At 34.8% G+C, this 24,534-nt stretch overlaps 1 long non-coding RNA gene across 1 annotated transcript; it reads left to right on the top strand.

Moving 5' to 3' along the window:
* Positions 1-3,365: 3,365 nt before the first annotated feature.
* Positions 3,366-9,457, top strand: LOC106076289 (uncharacterized). The gene is made up of 4 exons (XR_008774602.1): positions 3,366-3,464; positions 8,312-8,453; positions 8,544-8,676; positions 8,988-9,457. It is a non-coding gene; the product is annotated as an uncharacterized LOC106076289 (long non-coding RNA).
* The last annotated feature ends 15,077 nt before the right edge of the window (positions 9,458-24,534 follow it).

Below are 24,534 nucleotides of genomic sequence, written 5' to 3'. Positions count from 1 at the left end.
AATCTATCCATTCAGACCTTACAATTTACCCATTCTGCTATTTACCACTCTTTCCATAAGTTTGCAAGTACAGCTAGACAAACAGCTAGACCCTGCAATCTATCCATTAAGACCCTGCAATATACCCATTCAGACCTTGCAATCTATCCATTCAGACCTTACAATCTACCCATTTAGACCCTGCAATCTACCCATTCAGACCTTGCAATCTACCCATTCAGACCTTGCAATCTATCCATTCAGACCTTACAATCTACCCATTCAGACCCTGCAATCTACCCATTCAGACCTTGCAATCTACCCATTCAGACCTTGCAATCTACCCATTCAGACCTTGTAATCTACCCATTCAGACCTTGCAATCTACCCATTCAGACCCTGCAATCTACCTATTCAGACCTTGCAATCTACCCATTCAGACCTTACAATCTACCCATTCAGACCCTGCAATCTACCCATTCAGACCTTACAATCTACCCATTCAGACCCTTCAATCTACCCATTCAGACCTTGCAATCTACCCATTCAGACCTTGCAATCTACCCATTCAGACCTTGCAATCTACCCATTCAGACCTTACAATCTACCCATTCAGACCCTGCAATCTACCCATTCAGACCTTGCAATCTACCCATTCAGACCTTGCAATCTATCCATTCAGACCTTACAATTTACCCATTCTGCTATTTACCACTCCTTCCATAAGTTTGCAAGTACAGCTAGTGAGGCTGATGGGACGGTAGCTATCCAGTTTATTTCTTGGTTTGCCGTGCTTTAGTTTAGGGATCATATTGCCTTTTCTCCAGATGTTTGGAATTCTGCCTGATTCCAGCTAGCATTAAATATTTGTAGCAGTTTTCTCTTGGCTTGAAAACCCAAGTGAAGAAGCATGTCATTATATATTTTGTTTGGGTCCGGGGCTTGTTTTGGTTTGAGGACTTTTAGGGCTTCATCTAGTTCCTTCATTTTAAGATTAGTGGTACTTCCCAATGAGTAAGCTGGATTGATTTCTTTCTTTTTTTTTCTTGGATTTCTGAGTTTACATCTTTATTTCTATTTTCATTGATTTGAATTTGTCCTACGCTTTGGAAATACTTAATGAATTCATTTGCTGCTTCTTGGCCTTTCAGGGGTTTGTTGTCCTTTTCTATTAGGAGTTGTTCTGTTTTCTTCCTGGTTGAGACGTTTGGCTATACGCCAGAGTTTGTGGCCGTCTCTATCTACGTTTAGTTGTTCTGTCAATGATTAACATTCATGACTAGATTGACCTAAAAACAGGGCCGGTCCTAGCAATTGCGGGGCCCTATGCGAAACGGATTGCGCGGGGCCTATTCTGGGTAGGGATAAGGATAATAAGTGAAAATTAAGATTTTGTATTAAAAAATAAATTCATCTTTGCATTTTATACATTCTTAACTAAGTACAAAATCACGATCAAATTAACTTTACTTTACGAGCTTGTGTGTAGCGAAGTCATACAGTAGATCATCAAAATTCTGTTTCCTACATAGATCACGCTCAATAGCAAGAATTGCCACATTGTTCAATCTCTCTTCGTGAAATGTTGACCTGAAGTAATTCTTGATTAGTTTAAGACGCGAGAAACTTCTTTCACAAGATGCCACAGTTACAGTTCTATTCTCAGCTGCAAATAGTAAAATGCAGTGGTCACAATTCTGTTGAAGCATTTTATCCTGTAACCATCTTCAGCTTTTCGATGTGTGAAGTTTTCCACCGATTTATCATACTGCCTTTTCCTTTGACTTTTGGCTGGAAAGATTGCAACAACATACATATTTCCAGCCAACTTCTTTTTGCTGTCACAAGAAGAAACAACAGGAAGAAACTTAAAAGGTGTATACACAACCACAAGCTCTTTCACATTAACCCTTATCTGAGAGATACCGATAACATCTGCTAGTTGTGACTTAAGTCTGGAGTACAATCCAATAACATTGCATTCTTGATGTCTCGAAGGATAGAATTCACAACAGCATCAGCTACTACAGTAATAAGTTCGTTTTGAATCTTCTTTTCCAGGTAATGATCATGAATTTCTGCATTGGTAACACGTCGAAGATGTTCCCCCATTACCTGATCAAACTTTGCGAGTAATTCTACTAGACCAGGAAATTCCCATTACTTGGCTCTTTAAGTCTTTCAATGGTCCCTCTGAAAGCTAAATTGCGCTTCGCTAAAAATCGTACTATTGCAACTAGTCCAACGTTTAGTTTCAGAATAAAGCATCTCCTGGTGAACTTTGTCAATGCATGTTTTTTTTTTACTTAGTCTTGCTCCAGCTTCACAACAACTGGTCATAGCGTCTAAATGCCTTTGCGATTTTTCATGCTCTGCTAGCCTTGTGGTACAGCTTTGCCACGTCAAATCTTTCAATAAAAGGGAACTTTTTTGTTTTTCCAGTAGACGACAGTAGAAACAATAGATCTTGACTGCTGACACAGATTATATCAGCCAAGGACACAAAACACTTTCACCATTACTCAGGTTTGGTTTGCAATGCACTTAAGAGAAATGTCTACCATCCTTATTTTTCGGAAAATTCTCCAAAGTAATCTCAGATGGACCTTTTTGTAATTTATAGTCAATACAATATCTTTCCATTCCATCCATATTTCTCAATGAATCGACCACATTTAGCTCATTATCTATTACTACATGTTGATCAGTTATTACATTATTGCCTTCATTTCTTACGACATGTTGATCAGTTGTTAGTGTTACATCATTTTCTTCTTCTCTTACGACATTCACCACTGCAGTTTTTGCATTCTTCATATAATCTTTTTCAGCTGTCTCACTAGAAGTGGTTATATTTCTCATTTTCGGGATTTGATCGTTTTAAAAACGTATTCTAGTTTTCGGTTAAAATTCGCACTATTATTATATTTTTTATTTAATATGAAAGCTGACAATGCTTTTTTTTTATTCACGTAAGAATATTGTTTTCCATATAACAATTTTGTCTAACTTTCAGGAGATTTTAAAAATAATTTCCACGATTTTTTCGTATATTTTGCATCATTAAGCAATTACAGATATAGGGCCTACTTAGCGCGGGGCCCACTGCGGCCGCATAGGTTGCAGTGGTTTAAGACCGGCCATGCCTAAGAACATGCGTAGGACGTAAGCATCTTCTTTAATGAAGCAATGTCCGCATTTAATAGATAAGATAAGAATGGTCTTTATTCACAGAAGCACTGATGTAGATCAGCTCAGTATCGTTGTATTTTTAAAGATAAGCTCAAGCAAGATTACCTCACAGACCTAGATATATAGGTTTGTGACCTTGCGTTAGCAGCCCCAGCATACTTTTGATGTCACTTCCGTTTTTAAAGCTCTTCCTTTTAGCGCTTTGTTCTTTCAGCGTCTGTGTGTGGTGATTTAGATTCTAGAATCGAGAGATCTAGTGATTATTGACAATGCAGTCTGCCAAGCTGAAACTGGTAAGAATAGATGAGATGAAGATTTGGTATATAGAAACTATCTATTTTCTAAGTAAGCTTAGCCTTAGCGGCTTAGCGTTAGCGAAAAGCCTGGAAATAAATTTAAATGCCTGACTCCCTGAGTCACAGGCCAGTGACTGAGTATTGTCTATTGTGAGTTGTGATATAAATTATCATAATAATCACTACTGATGTACTGTAGACTAGTATCAGTGTATGATGTATCACAAATGTATGTTAAACAGGTATTGAGTTAAAGTTATGATTTTTTTGTGGCGTTTTGACCTAACATTGTTGACATGGAAGGTGTTAACTTTAAAGGCTAAAGGGAAACTCCGATAGTCGCGCGATAGTTTTTCAAATTTTAGTTATTGACATATTTAAATTCTGCCTAAAAAGTTGTAATAGTAAACATTATATCATTTTTTATTTAAATGCTCGGAAAATTTTATATTTAATAAATTAGACAGAAAATTCTCCACGCCCCCCAAAAAACGGGGTTCTGCGAGATGTTTTTAGTTTTTAAAAACGTGACGTCACAAGGGTGCTGGCTAAATATAGATCTAGACCTATATAACCGATAAACTCTCTAGTCTAGATCTAGACCTATCGGATCGCATTTATTGTTACGCTTCACAGCTAGATCTAGTCTCCACGTTGATTTATAATCGGTCATTGTTTATAAATAATATTCTAGATCTAAACCTCTATTTCTACTTGAAGAAAATTAAATATTGTTTTTCAGCTTGTTGCAGTAGTTCCAATCATAAAGATAAAATCAGCAAGTATGCTGATACAGAAATTAGTGTCTCTTTTCATTTGTTTCCAAGAGATGAACTTGAATGAAGTTTTAAAGGGAAAATGGGAAAAATTTATTCGCCTGAAGAGCAAATATTTTACAAAGGCATTAGCTAATTCCTGTTTATGCTCAAACCATTTTGAGAGAAGCTGTTTCAGCAACTTCATTGCTGTGGAAATGGGATTTAAAAAAAAAATTGAAGTTAATACCAGGTGCAGTACCAACAATACATTGGATTTCCAGGCCAAAGAATTCAATTAATGATACTACTAAGACATTTTAAACAACTGAAGTTCATAAATATAAATGAATCAGATTTGTGAGCTAGAAATTTACTATGAATACTAGATCTACTATTAAATTTCTTATTTAATAAGTAGATCTATCGTCTACGAAACTCAATTCCAACTTTTTAACTTTTGACCTTGGGGGTGTGTCTCGCCGGCTGAGCCAGCGTCAAGCTCTCTCATCACTTTTTCCATGTCAACCAATGTTAGGTCAAAACAGCACAAAAAAAAATCAATTTTCTTACGGTCATACAGTCATAATTTATACACCATTAGAAATTTCTTTTAAAGTATTTTAATGATGTACTAACGAACATTTTTTTTTATCAAAGATAATTTCTTTTTCGCCTCCCTATCAATAGGATTTGAGTGCACACTTGTGACGTCACACAGAAATTCAGTGAAAATCTGACTGTTTTGGATGCGCAGAAAAATTATGTCACAAAAACATCAATTACTAAGTTATTTTTGCAAATAAAAAAAAAAGAATAATATATTCATTATCTATAAATCAAAACACATATTATATCAAAAATTGTCAAAACCATCGGAGTTACCCTTTAAGTCAGTTAATTTTAAAGAGAACTTTTAACTCTTGACTCTTGTTGCTGGCTCAGCCAGGTGAGACACAGCTCCAGGTCAAAAGTAATACAAAAGTTAAAAAGTTAGAATTGAGTAGATGATAGATCTACTTATTTAACTTATTAAAATCTAGATCTGGTAGTATTAGTAGCAGACCTGCCTACCGTTACGCAAAATGCGCATTCGTTACACAAAATCTCCCAAAAATGACAGTCAGTACGCAAATACGCATTTAACCCGTCACGTTACACATTTCGTATCCTTTTTTTTCCCTCTCTTGACTAGCTTACAAGCGGTCACGGAGGTAACGCTAAGCCGTCCTGTTGGGGGGTGGGGGAACACATTGTGACATTGTGTCCAGATCTATATGTCTTATATGTTGATTGGTTCTTAAAAGCAATTAGATTTAATTTAGTCTAGAAATGAAGAACGCGAGAGTGAGGGAGTGGCGGGTTGGTACCGTCAGTTAGCTGATACACCGTGACTTTTTTTTGTTGTAAGTTCATTAGTAGAAATTAATTATCAACTCAAAACACATTGAGTGACATTGTAGATATCTAGTCTAGATCTGGATTCTAGATCTAGAATCTAGATAACTAGCTAGACATTACGTTATGTCATGATTCTCTACATTCTCTAGTAATCTCTACAATCTAGATTAGATCCAATTTAGTTGTAGTATGATTTAGATTGACTAGATCTAGATTGATAACATCTACTACCATCTAGACTAGATTCTTAGTCTTAGTATAGAATAGATCAAGGATGAAGGTAGGCCTACGAAAGTTTGGAGTAGACTTACTTTTGTAGCGGATCCACGGCATCGGTAACACTCTTGAGCCCAGATCTAGAGTAGATTTACTAGATTATATTCATTATTTAGACATAGATCCAGATCTAGTCTAGATATAATCTCTATTGTTGTATTGATTTAGATTGTAGATATCTGTGACCTAAAGAGGATTCATGAACCAATATGAATTCACATTACCTAGTAGCGGGTATAGCTAAAAATATTCAATTAGAATTATAGCTAGATTTAGGTATTTAGATCAAAAGGTCAGTGTTAAGTGTGCTGGCACGTTCGTCCAGAGGTGTGCTGGTCCCTTCTTGTACTGCCTAGGTTATTAGGTATAACCTCCAGGTATACAATTCAACTAATGTATGCAACAAAAGACTTTACAAAGTCGCAGGTAAACATATTTACAAAGTTTATTTACATGAGAAAAATAAATGGCCATCAACTCACAGGCCGACACAACAAAAAGTAAACAAAAGATACTCAAAAATAATATGGCACACAGCCCTAGTCATATGTTACATTATCGTCACATTCTGGTTATCAAAAATACAGGTCACAGGCCTCAGGTCAACACATAACCACTTTTGACCACTGGGTTACAAACTTCCGGCTTACACAGCCAACTGAAGGTCACAGGCCTCAGGTCGAAACACGACCACTTTTGGCTACACTATGGTTACAGGCTTCAGGCTTACACTAGCCACTTTTAGCCAAAAAAAAAACACAAAATGGTCATGATGAACTATAGGCTTCAGGGAAACCTATGAGCCTACAAGCTTCATAGAATCCCACCTATAGCCATCCGTTTGGGATGATTCAATACAGGTTGAATCCCTCAGAGACAAGGCTAAAAAAATATGTAAAGTCCATCTGATGATTCAATACAGGTTGAATCCCTCAGAAAAAGGTTATAAAAATATGTCACGTTTGGGAGTACCCCAGGATGCAGAACATCAGGGTAAAAAAAAATATACTGCCTGGAAATCATTTGGGGCTATATCTATTAATAAATACATTATATAAAATACAATAATACTAAAGACATACTTAGCCCAAAGATCTCCAGAGCAGGGCACACTTCTCCGAGTACCCCATGACACACGACCACTAACAGAAAAAATACTATACACAACACAGGTCAAGTGGTCAAGCTGGTAACTCAGGAGCAAGTGGCAAATAAACACAGTTTGCAAGGCCTTTTATAAACTACATAAGGGGAATCACTCCTAACTATACAAGTAATCAAAAATAGTTATTTCCCCATTATGTCACAATATCTAATTCATGACATCTAGATCTAATATTATATATATATATGACAAAATAGTGGATCACATAAGTGTTACGCATGTGCCAAAATATGCATTTTGACCATCAGCGTTACGCATTTGGACTTTTTTTTTGGTAGGCAGGTCTGTTAGTAGTAATTTCTAGCTTACAAAGCTGATTTCATTTAGATTTTAGATCTAAATATTATTTTATAAAATTTAGTTATTTACTTGTTTGGAATGTAAATATTAAAGGAAATAAACAAATTATAGGGTCGTGAGCTTCAAGAAATGTCAGAGAGGTGTGGACAAAATGTTTGCGCTGTGATGGCAGAAAAAAAAACACAAAATTTAATTTTAAAAAGTGGGGTCAAAATCGTCTTAAACAATTTTTTTTTCAAATGCGCTTTAAGATTCGTGCGCATATGTTTAGTACACAAAAACTATTTGAATATATAAAAATATATGGCCTGAAGTGGTTTTATGCCTTTTAAAAAATTTCTTTATCACTGTAAATCCCATAGCCAACAATGCTAACTGTATTTTTTTAACTTTTCTATATGAATTATCATCCGTTATTAACTTCTGCACGTCCCTTTATTTTTTCACCTAGCTGCTAGACTATGTCACTATGTGTTTGAGTCCAGAGATCGCAATTTTTTTTTTGTGCTTGTTCACACGGGCTGTAGATCTACTTGGAAATAGATTATATACTTTATTATACTTTATGAATGAATAAAAGAAGTTTTTTAAAAGTGTTATCAACTACTTCAAACAATGGCTAAGATTAAATGTAATTATTTTATGATGCTTTATGAGGAACTTTTTTTTTTTACTTGAAAATCCAAAACTCTAGATTCTAATTATAATTACTTCAGCATTACTAACAGGAGGTTTGGGTTAGGCCATCCTCCATATTTCTGAATGAATGTCCATCCACAACTAAAATAAAAGAATGCTTCATTTGATATGTCTGTCACTACTAATCATAGAAAGATACCTAAAATAGTACAATAGTGTCACTTGTTTAAGATCATGAAATTGTAAAAATGACATTCTACAAAAAACTTTTTATTACTTATGTAATAGTGAGAACTCTTTATTTTCAGATCACACCAATCAGTAGGTGACAAGTTTCAGAGTGCAACAGAATAGCCATCTAAGCCACATAGCTTCTAAGCGCTAAATATATATATATGGAAATGGCACCGAGAATATTTGATAGCATGTTGCCTGTTCATCCTTTGAGTGGTGAGAGAATTTGAATAGCTGTTGTATATTTTATTAGTATTGCACATGTGCTATAAATTGATAAACCTTTTTTTTTCTTAAAAATTTCAGAAATTTCTTTGGAAAAAAATATTACATCCAAGACAAAATCTGTAACAACACAGCAGATTCAGGACCACACTGAGAGGTGACCATTCAGAAAGGTCGTTAGATGAGATTTTATACATTTTATTTGGAGGTCCAGGTAAAAAATCTATATAGATCCAGTTCTTGTTCAATTCCCTAACCCTAAAAATTATTTATAAAAAAAAACACCTTATTTTTAATGTACAGTTAAGGGGTGATCTATATTACATTTCAATATTAATTTGATGTATTAAACAAAAGACAAAGATGACCATGTTTTTTAAGTTATTATTCCTATTTTAATAATGCATTATGTTATGGCTTAGCTCTCAACTATTGTCACATATTTTGTTATATAAAGACTGATATTTTTGAAATAACTTAAGTGTGATTGTTTATTTTGAATGTTTAATTTTTTTTATATATCAGGCTTAACTAGAGGCTAGACTTTCAAGAATGTGCTGTTGTTTTGGGTTTCAAGCATCAAATAAATCTGGTGCATGTGACCAAGAGAAGTGTCAGAAAGAAAAAAAAAAGGTACAGATTACAGATTTTAGAGGCTTTTGATAAAAATTTTTTTATTTCATTCCCCAATCGTAAACAAACACTAGCCTGGAGCTTCCTAATCTCTTCTATACAGCTATAGACCTAATTCAAATCAATTGATATCATGTGACAGTATTTTTATTTTTGTGTTTATCAAGTATTATCACATGACTTTTTAGCGAATGAGGTCCATTCTTGGCTCTGATGTTGCTCACCTCACATATTTGACAAATAATCTCTTCTCAAAGTAAACTTTACTGTCTGTGCTCACTGCCTTCCCTAACTCAGTGAAATTTTTGCAATAGAGGCAGATGAATTATATTTAATTTGCAAAAATTTTACGGATCTTTCTTCTTCAGGTGCCAGTTATTTAGGCTCCTCAAGTTAATTACCAAAGGGACATCTTAAAAAGCAATTTTTGTTGCTGACACGCAGCTCCATTAGACAACCAGGATTGCTGGCCATTCCCCGCGTGCTACAAGATAATTATAGCTTCATTGCACTGATACTGCAAGAGCCGAATACACACTTTCAACAGTTAAGGATGTATTCTTAGATGATACTATTTTCAATCTTAATGCCACTTAAGGGCTCATTCTCTCTTTTTAATATCCACATTTTTACATCAAATATTACATAAACAACAACAAAAATATATTGTACCATTTTTTTTTTTTATATTCTTTTTATTTTTACTTTTTATTACCTAACATGTTTTTGCCTTTTGTTTGCAATCAAAGGGAACAAATTAAGGTGGATGATCATTTAATCCTAATACATGTACTTACTTTTTTTTATCTCAGTTTTCCATAATTCTTTTGGTGAATATTTTTCTGAAAATATATATATATATTGTTTTACAACCTTATGTCCAGGCCACCACAATTAGAACAATAATGTTAGGATCTAATCTCATGGCTATGCCAAATCATTTATTTTGCAAGTAATGAGGGGGTTTTAAATTTAGTTTGCTTAACTATAGGGTAATATTTTTTATGCTGTCCCCCACTCACATAAGAAATTTTGTGCTAAAAATAATAACAGACTATAATTATTTTTTTTTTTGGAAAATAAATATATCATTTCTTTAAATAAGGAAAAATAGAAGTTATAGTGGGTGTAAATGGATTTACATAAAAGTAAATGAATTTGTTTCGTCTACATATTGATCAAGATGTTTGTAGGCATAGCATTTTTGCACAGTCCGTTGACTTAAAAACAATCACAGGAACTACTTTCAGATGACTTGACTGTTTTTTTTTCTTTTACGTACAACGTCTAAGAGCACCTCCTCAATCAGCACTTTCACTGTCGGGCAGGATTCTAGCAATTCCTTCTAGAACAGTCTTTCATTAGCCCCTCAGTCAGGGTTTCCGCAGCCTCCTGATATTCCAGGATGTCCTGGAATTTTAAAATACCTTCTTGATGTACGCCCATTGAAAAAAAAATTGGTACCAGCTACAGAACAAGCAAAAAGTTCAAACAATGAACACAAAATAGGCTTGAGTTAACTTGTCAGTCCTAGGTTCTCTATTGAGGAGGAAAAAAAATGTTATTTGTTGTTTACCCTTAAAGCTAGGAACCTGAACAAGTCCCATCTATGTCCTTCCAATTCCTGTGCTTGGTTTAGTTGGATCAGTCGCAGCTGCATTCTTGTTTGTAAATTTTACAAAGCATTTCAAATGATGTTTTAAACCTTGTCTGCCATCGACATTCAGCTTAAGGCTATGTGGGACAATAAGTCCTTTAAAATTGTCTAGCACTGTGTCCGAGGGTTCCGTGCTATTTTTTGCATTCCTGTTGGGCTTCCTTTTTTTTCCCTTGTCTCTTGTAATTCTCTTTTTTCTCATAGCTTTTTGCATGTTTAAAAATATTTGTTTTTGCTATGCACGCACAATCTGTTTGTATGCTGTCCACTGACAGTTCTGTAAAAAGCTCTAGCATAGGATGGTCCAAAATAGTATTTCGCAATGGTTGTTAGATCAGCATATATTGCATATTAGATTTGCTATGAAAACTAGTCTTGCGGCAACAAGCCCATGTAACATGGTGATTTTCATTTGCATTCTGAGTTGCATTTAGTTCACATAGCCTCAGGGGTTTGAGGTCAGTCTGTTGACATACACAGGAAATATATGTTTGTGCAATCTTTTGAAGTCAAGATACATGAAAACTCTTTTGTCATGAACACCTGGATATTTATGATCAGAAACATCCATTTTATAAAAGCACCAGGGCTGGGTGCAGAGTACTAATGTTGAGAACAGTCTGTGAAATAGTTGAACAGAGGTACAAGAATAGCCTTCAGCTGCGTACAGTTCTACCGTTAATATTTTTATTTTTTATGCTTTGAGACTGGCCGGTATTCTGCCTCCAAATAGTAATTCCTAAAAAAGAAATAATTTGTAAAAAAAAAAAAGAAAAATTTATTAGAAACTAATTAAATTTATTTTTCTTCTAAAAAGAATAAGAATTTCATGAAAAAAAATCAATATAGAATATTTATGCCCTCACTTTTTTTATATAGATCCTGGATTAGATTTTGAAGTGCAGTACCCAGGCCTTTGGAGACTTGATTGAGACACACCTCCTTTGATGTGTTCATAGGCTTTTGAATCCCTATCTCCTACCTTATTCCTGAGCGTGGCCGTGGTACCAGATACTAAATTGTGACATGAGGGTTTAAAAGGTGTCCGTTTTAGGGGGTTTTAGAGTTTGATAACCAACACTTGCACAAAATTAGATACAGGCACCACGTTAGAAATGCCGACAACAGATTATATATATTTAGAATTATATACAGGTTTATTATACAAAGAAAAAGATGAAGGTGTAATGCTTTACAGTGGGCTGGAATGGGATCTAGTATATATGTGTGTATATGTATATATATCTTCGTTAGATTAGAGTGGGTCCATGCTGTGTGCAGTCTGTTTGTAGGGGCATGGATCAGCTGCGGCTACTGTCAGCGAAGCCAGTGTCGGGTCTTTGGTGAGCATTGTTGTTTGGACGTTGGTGATGTATGAGCAGGGCTGAGGTATCCTCAGTGAGATGATAAGTGCTGACTACCTATGGATAAAAGCACCAATCCAAGGTAAAATAAAAGGGAATAATTATATGTAGATGTCATAGATGAGAGAACAATACGCTCCCCCAACAGGTCTCAAGGAAGAATGATCTTGGACTGAAAGGTTTGGCCAGATAGGGGGTGGGGCAATGGTGGTCGGTGATAACCTGACAATGTGATGTAAAACTTTAAACATTTCTTTCTGATGTATGTCCTAGGCATGCTCACTTTACAGAGCTTATCATTGGGGTCCTCTCTAAGTGCATTTGACACTTTTATAAAACACATTATTGCCTTGAATCTGTCACGTGACATAAAGCCTCTTGCCCAAAGTCCATTTTACAGAGATTTGGTTGACCAGAATTGGTCAATTTTGGAAACCTAAACAATTCCAGCATACATTATAAGTCCACAGAATCTGTAGCATTTGTCATACCAACTCTGGAATACACTGGGTTTCTGCAGTCCATGCTCATTTGCATAAGTGTGGGTATTTTGACATATTTGTACAACAATATCCATTGTGAAATAAAGTTTGAAAAAGTCAGTAGCTCTGAAAAAATGTTTAGCAGAGTCTCGTGTCCTAATCTGGTCAAACTGGATAACAGGAACCCTTTTATACATTTGTTGCATTCAAAGTACTATTTGGAGATATATTCTCACCATTTGAACAGTCAATGAGTTCCCATACTTGAATCTACAGCAGTTTTAGGCTGATAATCAGAATCTTTTGTCCCACCCCAAATATAAATGGGGTACAGTTGTATGGGGCTACTAAAGCATTTTAAAATATTATTTCTTTTCAAAAACATAGATGTGTATCCCTCATCTTTACCATGAGGACAGTCCTAAACCCCATCATTTAAACTATTAAAACATTTTGTGAAACCACTCGGGCAAACAAATTGGTGACATTCACTTTAGTGTTCCAAGTCGACTTAGCTAAGATGAATGCCATACAAAGATTTAATATAAATACATCTAGGAGCTCAAATTTGATTGTATGTATTTGTTTGTTTTGCTGCGTTTTCTGCAGAAAACAGTGTTCTCAATTATTTTTTTTATTTCTAAGGATTTGTTTTTAATATCTAAACTTGTAAACTTCTAAAATTGTAATTTGTTTTCTATAAGACAAAAAATCCTTAGATTTCACCAAATCAAAGCTGTACACCCAATGACTTGGTATGCAAACATTGGGTGAACAGTTGTGCTTGGTGCATGGATTGCATTGGGCCTCATCCCTGTTGTCCGAGCAGTCTTGAATATTGTTATAAACTCCGGTATGGCCCAGACATTGGGAGTCCGTTAGCTTGTGGACTTGAGCAGACAAACTGCTTGTCTTGAATGTATTTTTTCAAAGAGTTTGCATCAAATGTGCAGGCGTACTCGTCCTTGTCACCGCTGTAGTCCATGATTCTATCACAAACGTGATAAAATGACAGTGTTTTTGGGGGTGGGGGCGAGCAATAGAACTTTTTGAATCTAAACTACATTTTGGCAAGAGGGACTCAGTCATGTTTGGGTAACACTTTGTCAAACTTTTAGATGAAGATTTTATTAGCTCACTCATATGTTTGCTACTTCCAATACTAAATCTTGCTTACATAAGCTATATTGACTTTTCGTAACAACACACTATTTGATCTTACAATTCTACTTTTATCAATATGATGTTGGAATATTTTGAAGTAAAAGTCCCTGGTAAAATGAATTAACAATCAGTCATGCTTGGCCAACATTTTCAAGCTCTTAAATGAAGATTTTATTAGCTCACTCATATGTTTGCTACTTCCAATACTAAATCTTGCTTACATAAGCTATATTTATGTAAAAGGCCAACATTTTCAAGCTCTTAAATGAAGATTTTGTTAGCTCACTCATATGTTTGCTACTTCCAATACTAAATCTTGCTTACATAAGCTATATTGACTTTTCGTAACAACACTATTTGATCTTACAATTCTACTTTTATCAATATGATGTTGGAATATTTTGAAGTAAAAGTCCCTGGTAAAATGAATTAACAAATAACTGTGAGAGGTGGAACACAGTGGTTTTTGTTGGCTGATTTTCCCTCATGGACAGCTCTTTTAAAAGCTGGTCAACCATGTCCTTTGCATCTCTAAAAGATTTTCCCTTATGGACAGCTCTTTTTAAAGCTGGTCAACCATGTCCTTTGCATTCCGAAAAGATTTTCCCTCATGGACAGCTCTTTTTAAAGCTGATCAACCATATCCTTTGCCATCTGACTTCAAGCCTGATAAGACCCTGTCTCGCCATCCGACTCACCCTAGCCATGCTCAGAGCCATAATAGCACCTCTGCAGATCTAGACCTAGCATATTGCCAAAGTCACAGAATGTGCCTTTACCCTGATGGAAAGAAAAAGTGTCAAGATATATTCTTAAATAGTAGTTGTGATGATAACTTCTAAAAGAACTATTTGATTTAGACTCCTTTCTATTATAATTTACGTTGTACAGGCTGGCTGCCCCATCACTCCATATGGTGACTTTGCAGAAGAAGCTTTTTCTTTTAGCAACTCTAATACCTTCATAGTGAATGTTTTTACCGCATGATGATCATGGCAGATGTCATCACTTAAAAAAACGATGCTGTGTCTGACCACTTGATCACAACTGTAAAGACCTACCACCGGATGCACTGATATTTGATTTTTACCGAAATGCTCACTCTTTGATTTCAGAGGGCACAGGCTGCTTTTTGGTCTTCCCCAATATCTTGAACCATTATTATCTCATTTGAATTTGAAACTTTAAAAAATTATTAAATGCTCAAAGATTTTGAAAATGAAAAGTTTAATAGAGTTAAATGTTTTATCATCATGAGTGAGGGCTTTTTTTTTATATATAGTTTTTTCAACCCACTCCCTTCCTTTTCAGGCAAAATTTGGGCTCTGTTGCTTGTATTCGTGCACTACATTATCTCTCTCTAAACTTTCTATCTATATTAATTCTATCTTTGTTTATTTCTCTAAACTTTCTATCTATATTAATTCTATCTTTGTCTTTTTCCCTTTTTTTTTTTTTCACTTTTTCATGATTAAAAAAAAATTTATATGACAAAGGTTTTGTTTGTCATAAAAGACAAATGTCCGAGGTTAATTAAATTGGATTGTTGAAACACAATTCATGAGAAATTTTAACTAGTTACAAGTATTTTGCACCAGGGTGCATAACCTGGATAATTGTTTCCTTTAAAAATTAAAAAGACACAAATTTCACTAGATGAAATGAAAATACCACCGGGTGCACTGATATTTGGTTTTTACCTAAATGCGCACTCTTGATTTCAAAGGCATAGGCTGCTTTTCAGTTCTCACCATAAGGACAGTCCTCAGCCCCATCGTTTACATATTTATCTGGAACACAAAAACTATTAAAACATTTTGTGAAACCACTCGAGCATACAAATTGGCGACATTCACTTAAGTGTTCCTAGTCGATGTAGCCAAAATGAATTACATACATAGATTTAATATAAATACATCTAGTAGCCCAAATTTTTCTTTAACCAACTCTAATACCTTCATGGTGAATGTTTTTACCGCATGATTATCATGGCAGATGTCATCACTTAAAAAAATGATGCTGTGTCTGACCACTTGATCACCACCGGGTGCACTGATATTTGCTTTTTACCTAAATGCGCACTCTTAATTTCAGAGGCATAGGCTGCTTTTCGGTTCTCACTATAAGGACAGTCCTCAGCCCCATCGTTTACATATTTATCTGGAACACAAAAACTATTAAAACATTTTGTGAAACCACTCGAGCATACAAATTGGCGACATTCACTTAAGTGTTCCTAGTCTATGTAGCCAAAATGAATGACATACATAGATTTAATATAAATACATCTAGTAGCCCAAATTTTTCTTTAACCAACTCTAATACCTTCATGGTGAATGTTTTTACCGCATGATGATCATGGCAGATGTCATCACTCAAAAAAATGATGCTGTGTCTGACCACTTGATCACCACCGGGTGCACTGATATTTGCTTTTTACCTAAATGCGCACTCTTAATTTCAGAGGCATAGGCTGCTTTTCGGTTCTCACTATAAGGACAGTCCTCAGCCCCATCGTTTACATATTTATCTGGAACACAAAAACTATTAAAACATTTTGTGAAACCACTCGAGCATACAAATTGGCGACATTCACTTAAGTGTTCCTAGTCTATGTAGCCAAAATGAATGACATACATAGATTTAATATAAATACATCTAGTAGCCCAAATTTTTCTTTAACCAACTCTAATACCTTCATGGTGAATGTTTTTACCGCATGATGATCATGGCAGATGTCATCACTCAAAAAAATGATGCTGTGTCTGACCACTTGATCACCACCGGGTGCACTGATATTTGCTTTTTACCTAAATGCGCACTCTTGATTTCAGAGGCATAGGCTGCTTTTCGGTTCTCACTATAAGGACAGTCCTCAGCCCCATCGTTTACATATTTATCTGGAACACAAAAACTATTAAAACATTTTGTGAAACCACTCGAGCATACAAATTGGCGACATTCACTTAAGTGTTCCTAGTCGACGTAGCCAAAATGAATGACATACATAGATTTAATATAAATACATCTAGTAGCCCAAATTTTTCTTTAACCAACTCTAATAACTTCATGGTGAATGTTTTTACCGCATGATGATCATGGCAGATGTTATCACTTTAAAAAAATGATGCTGTGTCTGACCACTTGATCACCACCGGGTGCACTGATTTTTTGGTTTTTACCTAAATGCGCACTCTTGATTTCAGAGGCATAGGCTGCTTTTCGGTTCTCACCATGTGACCATAAGGACAGTCCTCAGCCCCATCATTTATATATTTATTTGGAACACAAAAACTATTAAGGGGGGAATGGTAGTCAAAATGCATTTTTTTTTAACTTAGCTATTTTATGTTTTTAAGTGTTTTATAGATAGTAAAGCTTATTTAATGAGCTAAAAATAATCAAACTAGAGTCACTATGGTCATAACTATCTTCAAGCTTACGCTTTTTAGGTGTGGAGAGAAGCTGTCAGTTTGTATTTCAACAGAGTTCATTACCACTTTTTGAGGCTCAATGTCTACATTCATAGTTTGGCTTATGCTACAAGCTCTAAAGCTGCTTCCTTTGGAAAAAAAAATTATATTGAATTTAATAAGTACTAACTTCTTACCTTTTATGCTTTTGTCATCGCTCGATTGTGTTTGATCAACCTTTAAATGAGTGAAGAAAGAAACAATTTTAATTGGCTGAATATATTGTAATTATATAGTTGGAAAGTTGATATTATGAATGTAAAAGAGACGGTAGAAAACCTTTTTGTTTTTACCTTTTCTTTTTTTTCAGCAAGATTTTTTTGTCTGAGATTATGTCTAGGCTTAGAATTACTTGCAGTTGATGCTAAGTCAACATCTGCTAAAACCAATGATTAAATTATATAAATTAAATATGTAAAATCCATATGTTCAATTAAGCAAGTAAACATTTAATAATCTAATTAAAAATAACTTCTCACTTTTTATTTTATATATAGTCTACTCAAGTCTACTCTATAAGTAGACTATAGACTGTATTGATTTAATCTAATAATTAGTAGCCTATCAGTTCTATTAACAGTACAGTAGGATACATTAAAATTAAGCCCTTATTAATATTTTACTTTAATTTAAAAAAATACAAAAGAAAACAAAAAACTTACCTTTAGGCGTTCTCTTTTTTCAATTGCTCCTCTAGGTCTAGAGTGTTGTGGTTGTTTTAGTAATAAGGTAGATCTAGGTCTATAATGAAGTCTTTCTTACTAACTCATGGAGTTCGATTTAAACCAGACAATTGTATGAGTAACTTGATAAATAGTATTTAATACATAAAATGAAGGGGCACAGTCCATAAGTCAACAGGACTACTAAATTGATGTCTTGCTTGCTCCATTAAAGAGTGAGTCGTTATTTACTGTCAAATTATCCCATTATTCCTTATCTGGTTAATATCCCATAATTCCCTAAAATTGTCTATTTATAGTCTCGTCAAATTCCCGATTAAACTAAACCTATATCAAGAGCTATTTTTTTTAGACGACTTTTTTTAAACTAGAACCAGAGCCAGTGTATGAATTAAAATTAAATTTGCTAGGCACAGCATCTGGAAGTAATCTAAGTTTCACAAACTTTATTGCTTCTTCTGGCAGAGCAAGTGATTTGAGGAAAGAAGGTAGAGTACATTTTTCAAAGTCATTTTCCTCAAAATGTTTGCTACAAAGCATGGCTGAACTACTTGGTGTGAAATTTTCTCTTTTTGTCTTAACAATCCATTTTTTTCGTGAATTGTCTTCCTTAGGAAATCGAAAAAAATGTTTACCAAATGTTTGCCGCATTCTTTCAACGCTGTAACAGTTCTAATATATATATCAAACCTTTTTTCTAACGTTTTTGATGTCCAGTCTGACCAGACTGATTTGTCACATGACAGCCAGTGGTCTGAACAATAATTCTCACCTGACAGTATGTTGACATAAAATGAAAATCAACAGCCAATCCAGTGGTAGTTTCTATAACAACTCCAAGGCTATGCTTTGATGTGTGGCCCCTTTTCTGCCAAGAACCATCGAAACTAACAGTATAGTATAGTATAGTATCTTAACTTTTTCAACATCCTTTGCTCTTATGTCCTCAATAAAAGTTTTATTTTTATTTTCAATAAATTTTAAATGGGCACCATACGTCTTGCTGGTCATCGAGTCAATGCCTAGTGCCTCACAAAATGATTCCATGCCAGCATAGCCCAAGCCAATGTTTAGAAATGACACTACAAGATGTCTGTTAATTTCATAATGTTTGGAATTGAATATAGATTCAGAAGTTGCAGCTGTGGCATGAAGGGTTTCACAGTGCAAACATTTAGCTTTCAACATAAAAACTGATCCAGTTCTCTTTTCCATTCTGAGTGGCAGTTTGTTTGAACAAAATTCACAACCTATTTGGCCAATAAAGGTATGCAAAGTGTCAGTGTCTATAAATGCAAATGCTAGTAATGTTTGACCATTTGGCTTTGCTTGCCCTTGTGTGTCAGCCCAAAAAAAGTCTAATTTTCTTTGAGATGCAGACTCTTTTAATGGGATTTCAGTTTCTGTACTGCCACTAAATTCAGCTTCTGGTGTAGCAAATTGTTGTGGTGTATCTCTCTTAGCTAGTTTGGCAGCTCTTGCTTTAGCCATTACTTCTCTGTTAGAAGCTTTCTTGGAGCGAACATTTCTTTTAGTGTTGCTTGTTTTGTGGGTCCCATTTTCTGTAAAAAAACAATATTATCTATATTAAAGACTAGCTCTAGTGTTTAAAAAAAAATATAGATGTGATCTAGATCTATTAATTAAATTAGCAGCTACTGAGCTAGAGACTAGAGAAGTTGACTCTAACTCTAGCTAGTCTAGACCTAGATCAAGTCTAATCAGAATCTAGATATAGTAAGTAGACTTAGAATAAAAGTTTAGTAAGTAGATCTACTACTACTAATCAACTAGAAATCATCTAAGTTGGATCTATCAATAGTATCAATCTACTCTTTTTTTATTATCAATCATTTATTTGATTTATGATACAAGTCAATAGTCTATGTATAGATAATAGATCTAGATCTAATATTTTATCAACAAAAACCATAAAAGTATAAATTATATTTACATTAAAATTCTTTTTCTGATTGCTGAATAAAAATGCTGCACTAGAAAATAAGCAAGATTTAAAAAATAGTTGAAAAGCTTGAAATGTGTGTTATCCCCAAAGCATGAGAAGACTCAAGATGGCGGATAAAAGTAAACATGAAGTGGTGCATTTTGGTCCAGAGGACCTTGTTGTCATGTTCTAAATATAGCTAACTTATTTCATTGTGACCAATGAAATTACAGATTTTACTCAACAGTGACGTGTTTCAAATTTATTTTCTAGTTTAGTGAAGTACAAAAATAAATAGGAAAATAGGTCAACGAGAAAGCCATTTGGATACTGTAAAAAAAATTGATCAAAGATGGCGTCATAGATGCCTTATGAATGGGAGTTGTTAAGGGCTAGAAATAGTCGTTTTTGGAAGCACATAGAAAATTTTTTAATATTTTTATTTGACATGTTGCTAAAGTCCATTTTATGCAATAAGAAGATTGTAATAATCTAAAATTTATATAATAGAATGTTTATAAGAGGTTGTTCTAGTCAAAAGTGCATTGTTTTAAAAATCGATTTAAAAAAAAATATTTTTTACATTTTGAGTACCGTTCCCACCTTAAAACATTTTGTGAAACCACTCGGGCATAGGCTGCTTTTCGGTTCTCACCATAAGGTAGTCCTCAACCCCATCGTTAACATAAAATTATCTGGAACACAAAAACTATTAAAACATTTTGTAAAAACCATTCGGGCAAACAAATTGGCGACATTCACTTAAGTGTTCTTAGTCGACGTAGCCAAGATGAATGCCATACATAGATTTAATATAAATACATCTAGTAGCCCCAATTTTTCTTTGACCAACTCTAATGCCTTCATGGTGAATGTTTTTACTGCATGATGATCATGGCAGATGTCATCACTTAAAAAAATGATGCTGTGTCTGACCAAATGATCACCTCCGGGTGCACTGATATTTGTTTTTTACCTAAATGCGCACTCTTGATTCTAGAGGCATAGGCTGCTTTTCGGTTCTCACCATAAGGACAGTCCTCAGCCCCATCGTTTACATATTTATCTGGAACACAAAAACTATTAAAACATTTTGTGAAACCACTCAGGCAAACAAATTGGCGACATTGACTTAAGTGTTCCTAGTCGACGTAGCCAAGATGAATGCCATACATAGATTTAATATAAATACATCTAGTAGCCCCAGTTTTTCTTTGACCAACTCTAATGCCTTCATGGTGAATGTTTTCTATAAGACAAAAAATCCTTAGATTTCACCAAGTCAAAGCTGAACACCCAATGACGTGGTATGCAAACATTGGGTGAACAGCTGTGCTTGGTGCATGGATTGCAGTGGGCCTCATCCCTGTTGTCCGAGCAGTCTTGAATATTGTTATAAACTCCTGTATGGCTCAGACATTTGGAGTCCGTAAGTTGTGGACTTGAGCAGACAAACTGTTTGTCTTGAATGTATTTTTTGCATCAAATGTGCTGGCGTACTCGTACTTGTCACTGCTGTAGTCCATGATTCTATCACAAACGTGATAAAATAACTTTTTTTGTGAGGGGGGAGCAATGTAACTTTAATGTTTTTGAATCTAAACTACATTTTGGCGAGATTGACTCAGTTATGCTTGGTCAACATTTTGTCAAGCTCTTAGATGAAGATTTTATTAGCTCACTCATATGTTTGCTACTTCCAATACTAAATCTTGCTTACATAAGCTATAATGATTTTTCGTAACAACACTATTTGATCTTACAATTTTACTTTTATCAATATGATGTTGGAATATTTTGAAGTAAAAGTCCCTGGTAAAATGAATTAACAAATAACTGTGAGAGGTGGAACACAGTGGTTTTTGTTGGCTGATTTTCCCTCACAGACAGCTCTTTTTAAAGCTGGTCAACCATATCATTTGCATCCCTAAAAGATTTTCCTTCATGTTCAGCTCTTTTAAAAGCCTGATAAGACCCCTGTCTCGCCATCCGACTCACCCTAGCATATTGCTAAAGTCACAGGATGTGCCTTTTCCCTGATGGAAAGAAGAATTGTCAAGATATATTCTTAAATCACCACAAGGTACACATTGCCACGATGCGTCTTTGTTCCCAAATGCATAATACAAAGGTGTATTTATAATGCGTGGTATATTTCATCACAGGTGTCACAATGATTGGCTTTCTGTTTATTCGTGCATACTTTTTTACAGATGTAGCATCTATCTTTAGATCTAAATCCTGGGTTTGATTCTACATCTCCTGCTATTAATATTAAGTGTGATAGGTATATTTTGTCTGTTTTTAATTGAGAGCTTCCATTTGTGATGGGTAATCTTCTTTAATTTTATGGATGTGTATGTTAGATTATTTTTGAACTTGCATTGATCTATAGTGTGATGATTGGTAATGACTGTTTCCTTTTTAAGTTTAGTGTTGACTGATCTAGATCTGTGTTCAATTAGTGTGTATTTAGTAATTATCAGAATAAATAGCCAGAGCAATTTCATGATGGCTGTTGTTCAGTTTTAGTTTTTAAAGGTCTAGTTTAAAGTTTACAATGCTTAAGACTAAAGTGAAAGCTATTATAATTTACCTTGTACTGACTGGCTGACCCATCACTCCATATGATGACTTTGGAGAAGGAGCTTTTTCTTTAACCAACTCTAATGTCTTCATATTGAATGTTTTTACCGCATGATGATCATGGCAGATGTCATCACTTAAAAAAATGATGCTGTGTCTGACCAATTGATCACCTCCGGCTGCACTGATATTTGTTTTTTACCTAAATGCGCACTCTTGATTTCAGAGGCATAGGCTGCTTTTCGGTTCTCACCATAAGGACAGTCCTCAGCCCCATCGTTTACATATTTATCTGGAACACAAAAACTATTAAAACATTTTGTGAAACCACTCGAGCAAACAAATTGGCGACATTCACTTAAGTGTTCCTAGTCGATGTAGCCAAGATGAATGCCATACATAGATTTAATATAAATACATCTGGAGCCCAAATTTTTCTTTAACCAACTCTAATACCTTCATGGTGAATGTTTTTACCGCATGATGATCATGGCAGATGTCATCACTTAAAAAAATGATGCTGTGTCTGACCAATTGATCACCTCCGGCTGCACTGATATTTGGTTTTTACCTAAATGCGCACTCTTGACATTTTGTGAAACCGCTCGGGCAAACAAATTGGCGACATTCACTTAAGTGTTCCTAGTCGACGTAGCCAAGATGAATGTCATACATAGATTTAATATAAATACATCTATGAGCCCAAATTTGATTGTACGTGTTTGTATTTGTTTGTTTTGCTACGTTTTCTGCAGAAAACAATATTTTCAATTATTTTTGTTATTCCCAAGGATTTGTTTTGCATGGAAGTGTTGGCGTCCTCGTCACCTCTGTAGTCCATGACTCTATCACAAACGTGATAAAGTAAGTGTTTTGGGGGGGGGGGACGAGCCACGGAACTTTAGTGTTATTGAATCTAAACTACATTTTGGCGAGATTGACTCAGTCATGCTTGGCCAACATTTTGTCAAGCTCTTAAATGAAGATTTTATTAGCTCACTCATATGTTTTTTACTTCCAATACTAAATCTTGCTTACATAAGCTATAATGATTTTTCGTAACAACACTATTTGATCTTACAATTCTACTTTTATCAATATGATGTTGGAATATTTAGAAGTAAAAGTCCCTGGTAAAATGAATTAACAAATAACTGAGAGGTTTTTGTTGGCTGATTTTGCCTCATGGAAAGCTCTTTTTAAAGCTGGTCAACCATATCCTTTGCATCTCTAAAAGATTTTGTTTTGTAGACCTATCGAAATAAAAACTGCGAGAAACTTGTTCATTTCTGCAACATTTGTGTCTGTCCAATTATTAAAAGCGGACCTGACAGTAGGAGGATTGTGTTTTTGAATCACAATTTTAGCATAATCATTTATGCTATCAACTTAAAAGGTCATGATACAACCATCTACTAGCATGGTAAAAACATCAAATGATGTAGAATCTCTTGTCAAATCTAACTCAGAATTGACTCCACTTTTAGAAGGCTGGGACATTCTAAATGTATTGGCAGTACTGACAGGACAATTGTCAGCAACCCTCTCCCATTGCAACCCATCATTATTACCACTAGTTCTAGGTCTAAAATCATCTGGTTCTGTAATTGTAACAATAATACCAGTCCCATCATTGTTAGTACCACTGTCATTGTCAGAATCTGAGTCAACCACAGTATCATCATATCTAGCACTTTTCATCTTCACAATGTTATCATCTACACCATGATTTTCTGTCAAATATGTCGAATCATCTTCACTATCACTAGAACTTTCTAAAGCTAAAAACAATTGAGTAGCTTGTGCTACCGTCAATCTTTTAGGCCTACCACTAACACCACTGCATCCAGGCATAGCATCCATGTTTGTTTATGTTTGCTAAGCAACACACTAATTAAAATAATATTAAAACAAAAAAAACAATCCAGGTTATTGCATAAAGACGCTTAAAAAAGGAAGGTTTTGTTTCTTTTTACTATTTTTGTTTTTAGAAATAATTTTAAAAACTCTAACTACAAGAAGCGGACTAATTTTAGAAGCCACCCCCCAAAAGCCAGTATACTGGCAAACCAGGCTATGAGGTAT

This window comes from Biomphalaria glabrata, chromosome 14 (assembly GCF_947242115.1).
Source record: "Biomphalaria glabrata chromosome 14, xgBioGlab47.1, whole genome shotgun sequence".
Taxonomy (NCBI): domain Eukaryota; kingdom Metazoa; phylum Mollusca; class Gastropoda; family Planorbidae; genus Biomphalaria; species Biomphalaria glabrata.
This window is presented reverse-complemented; position numbering and strand designations above follow the sequence as displayed.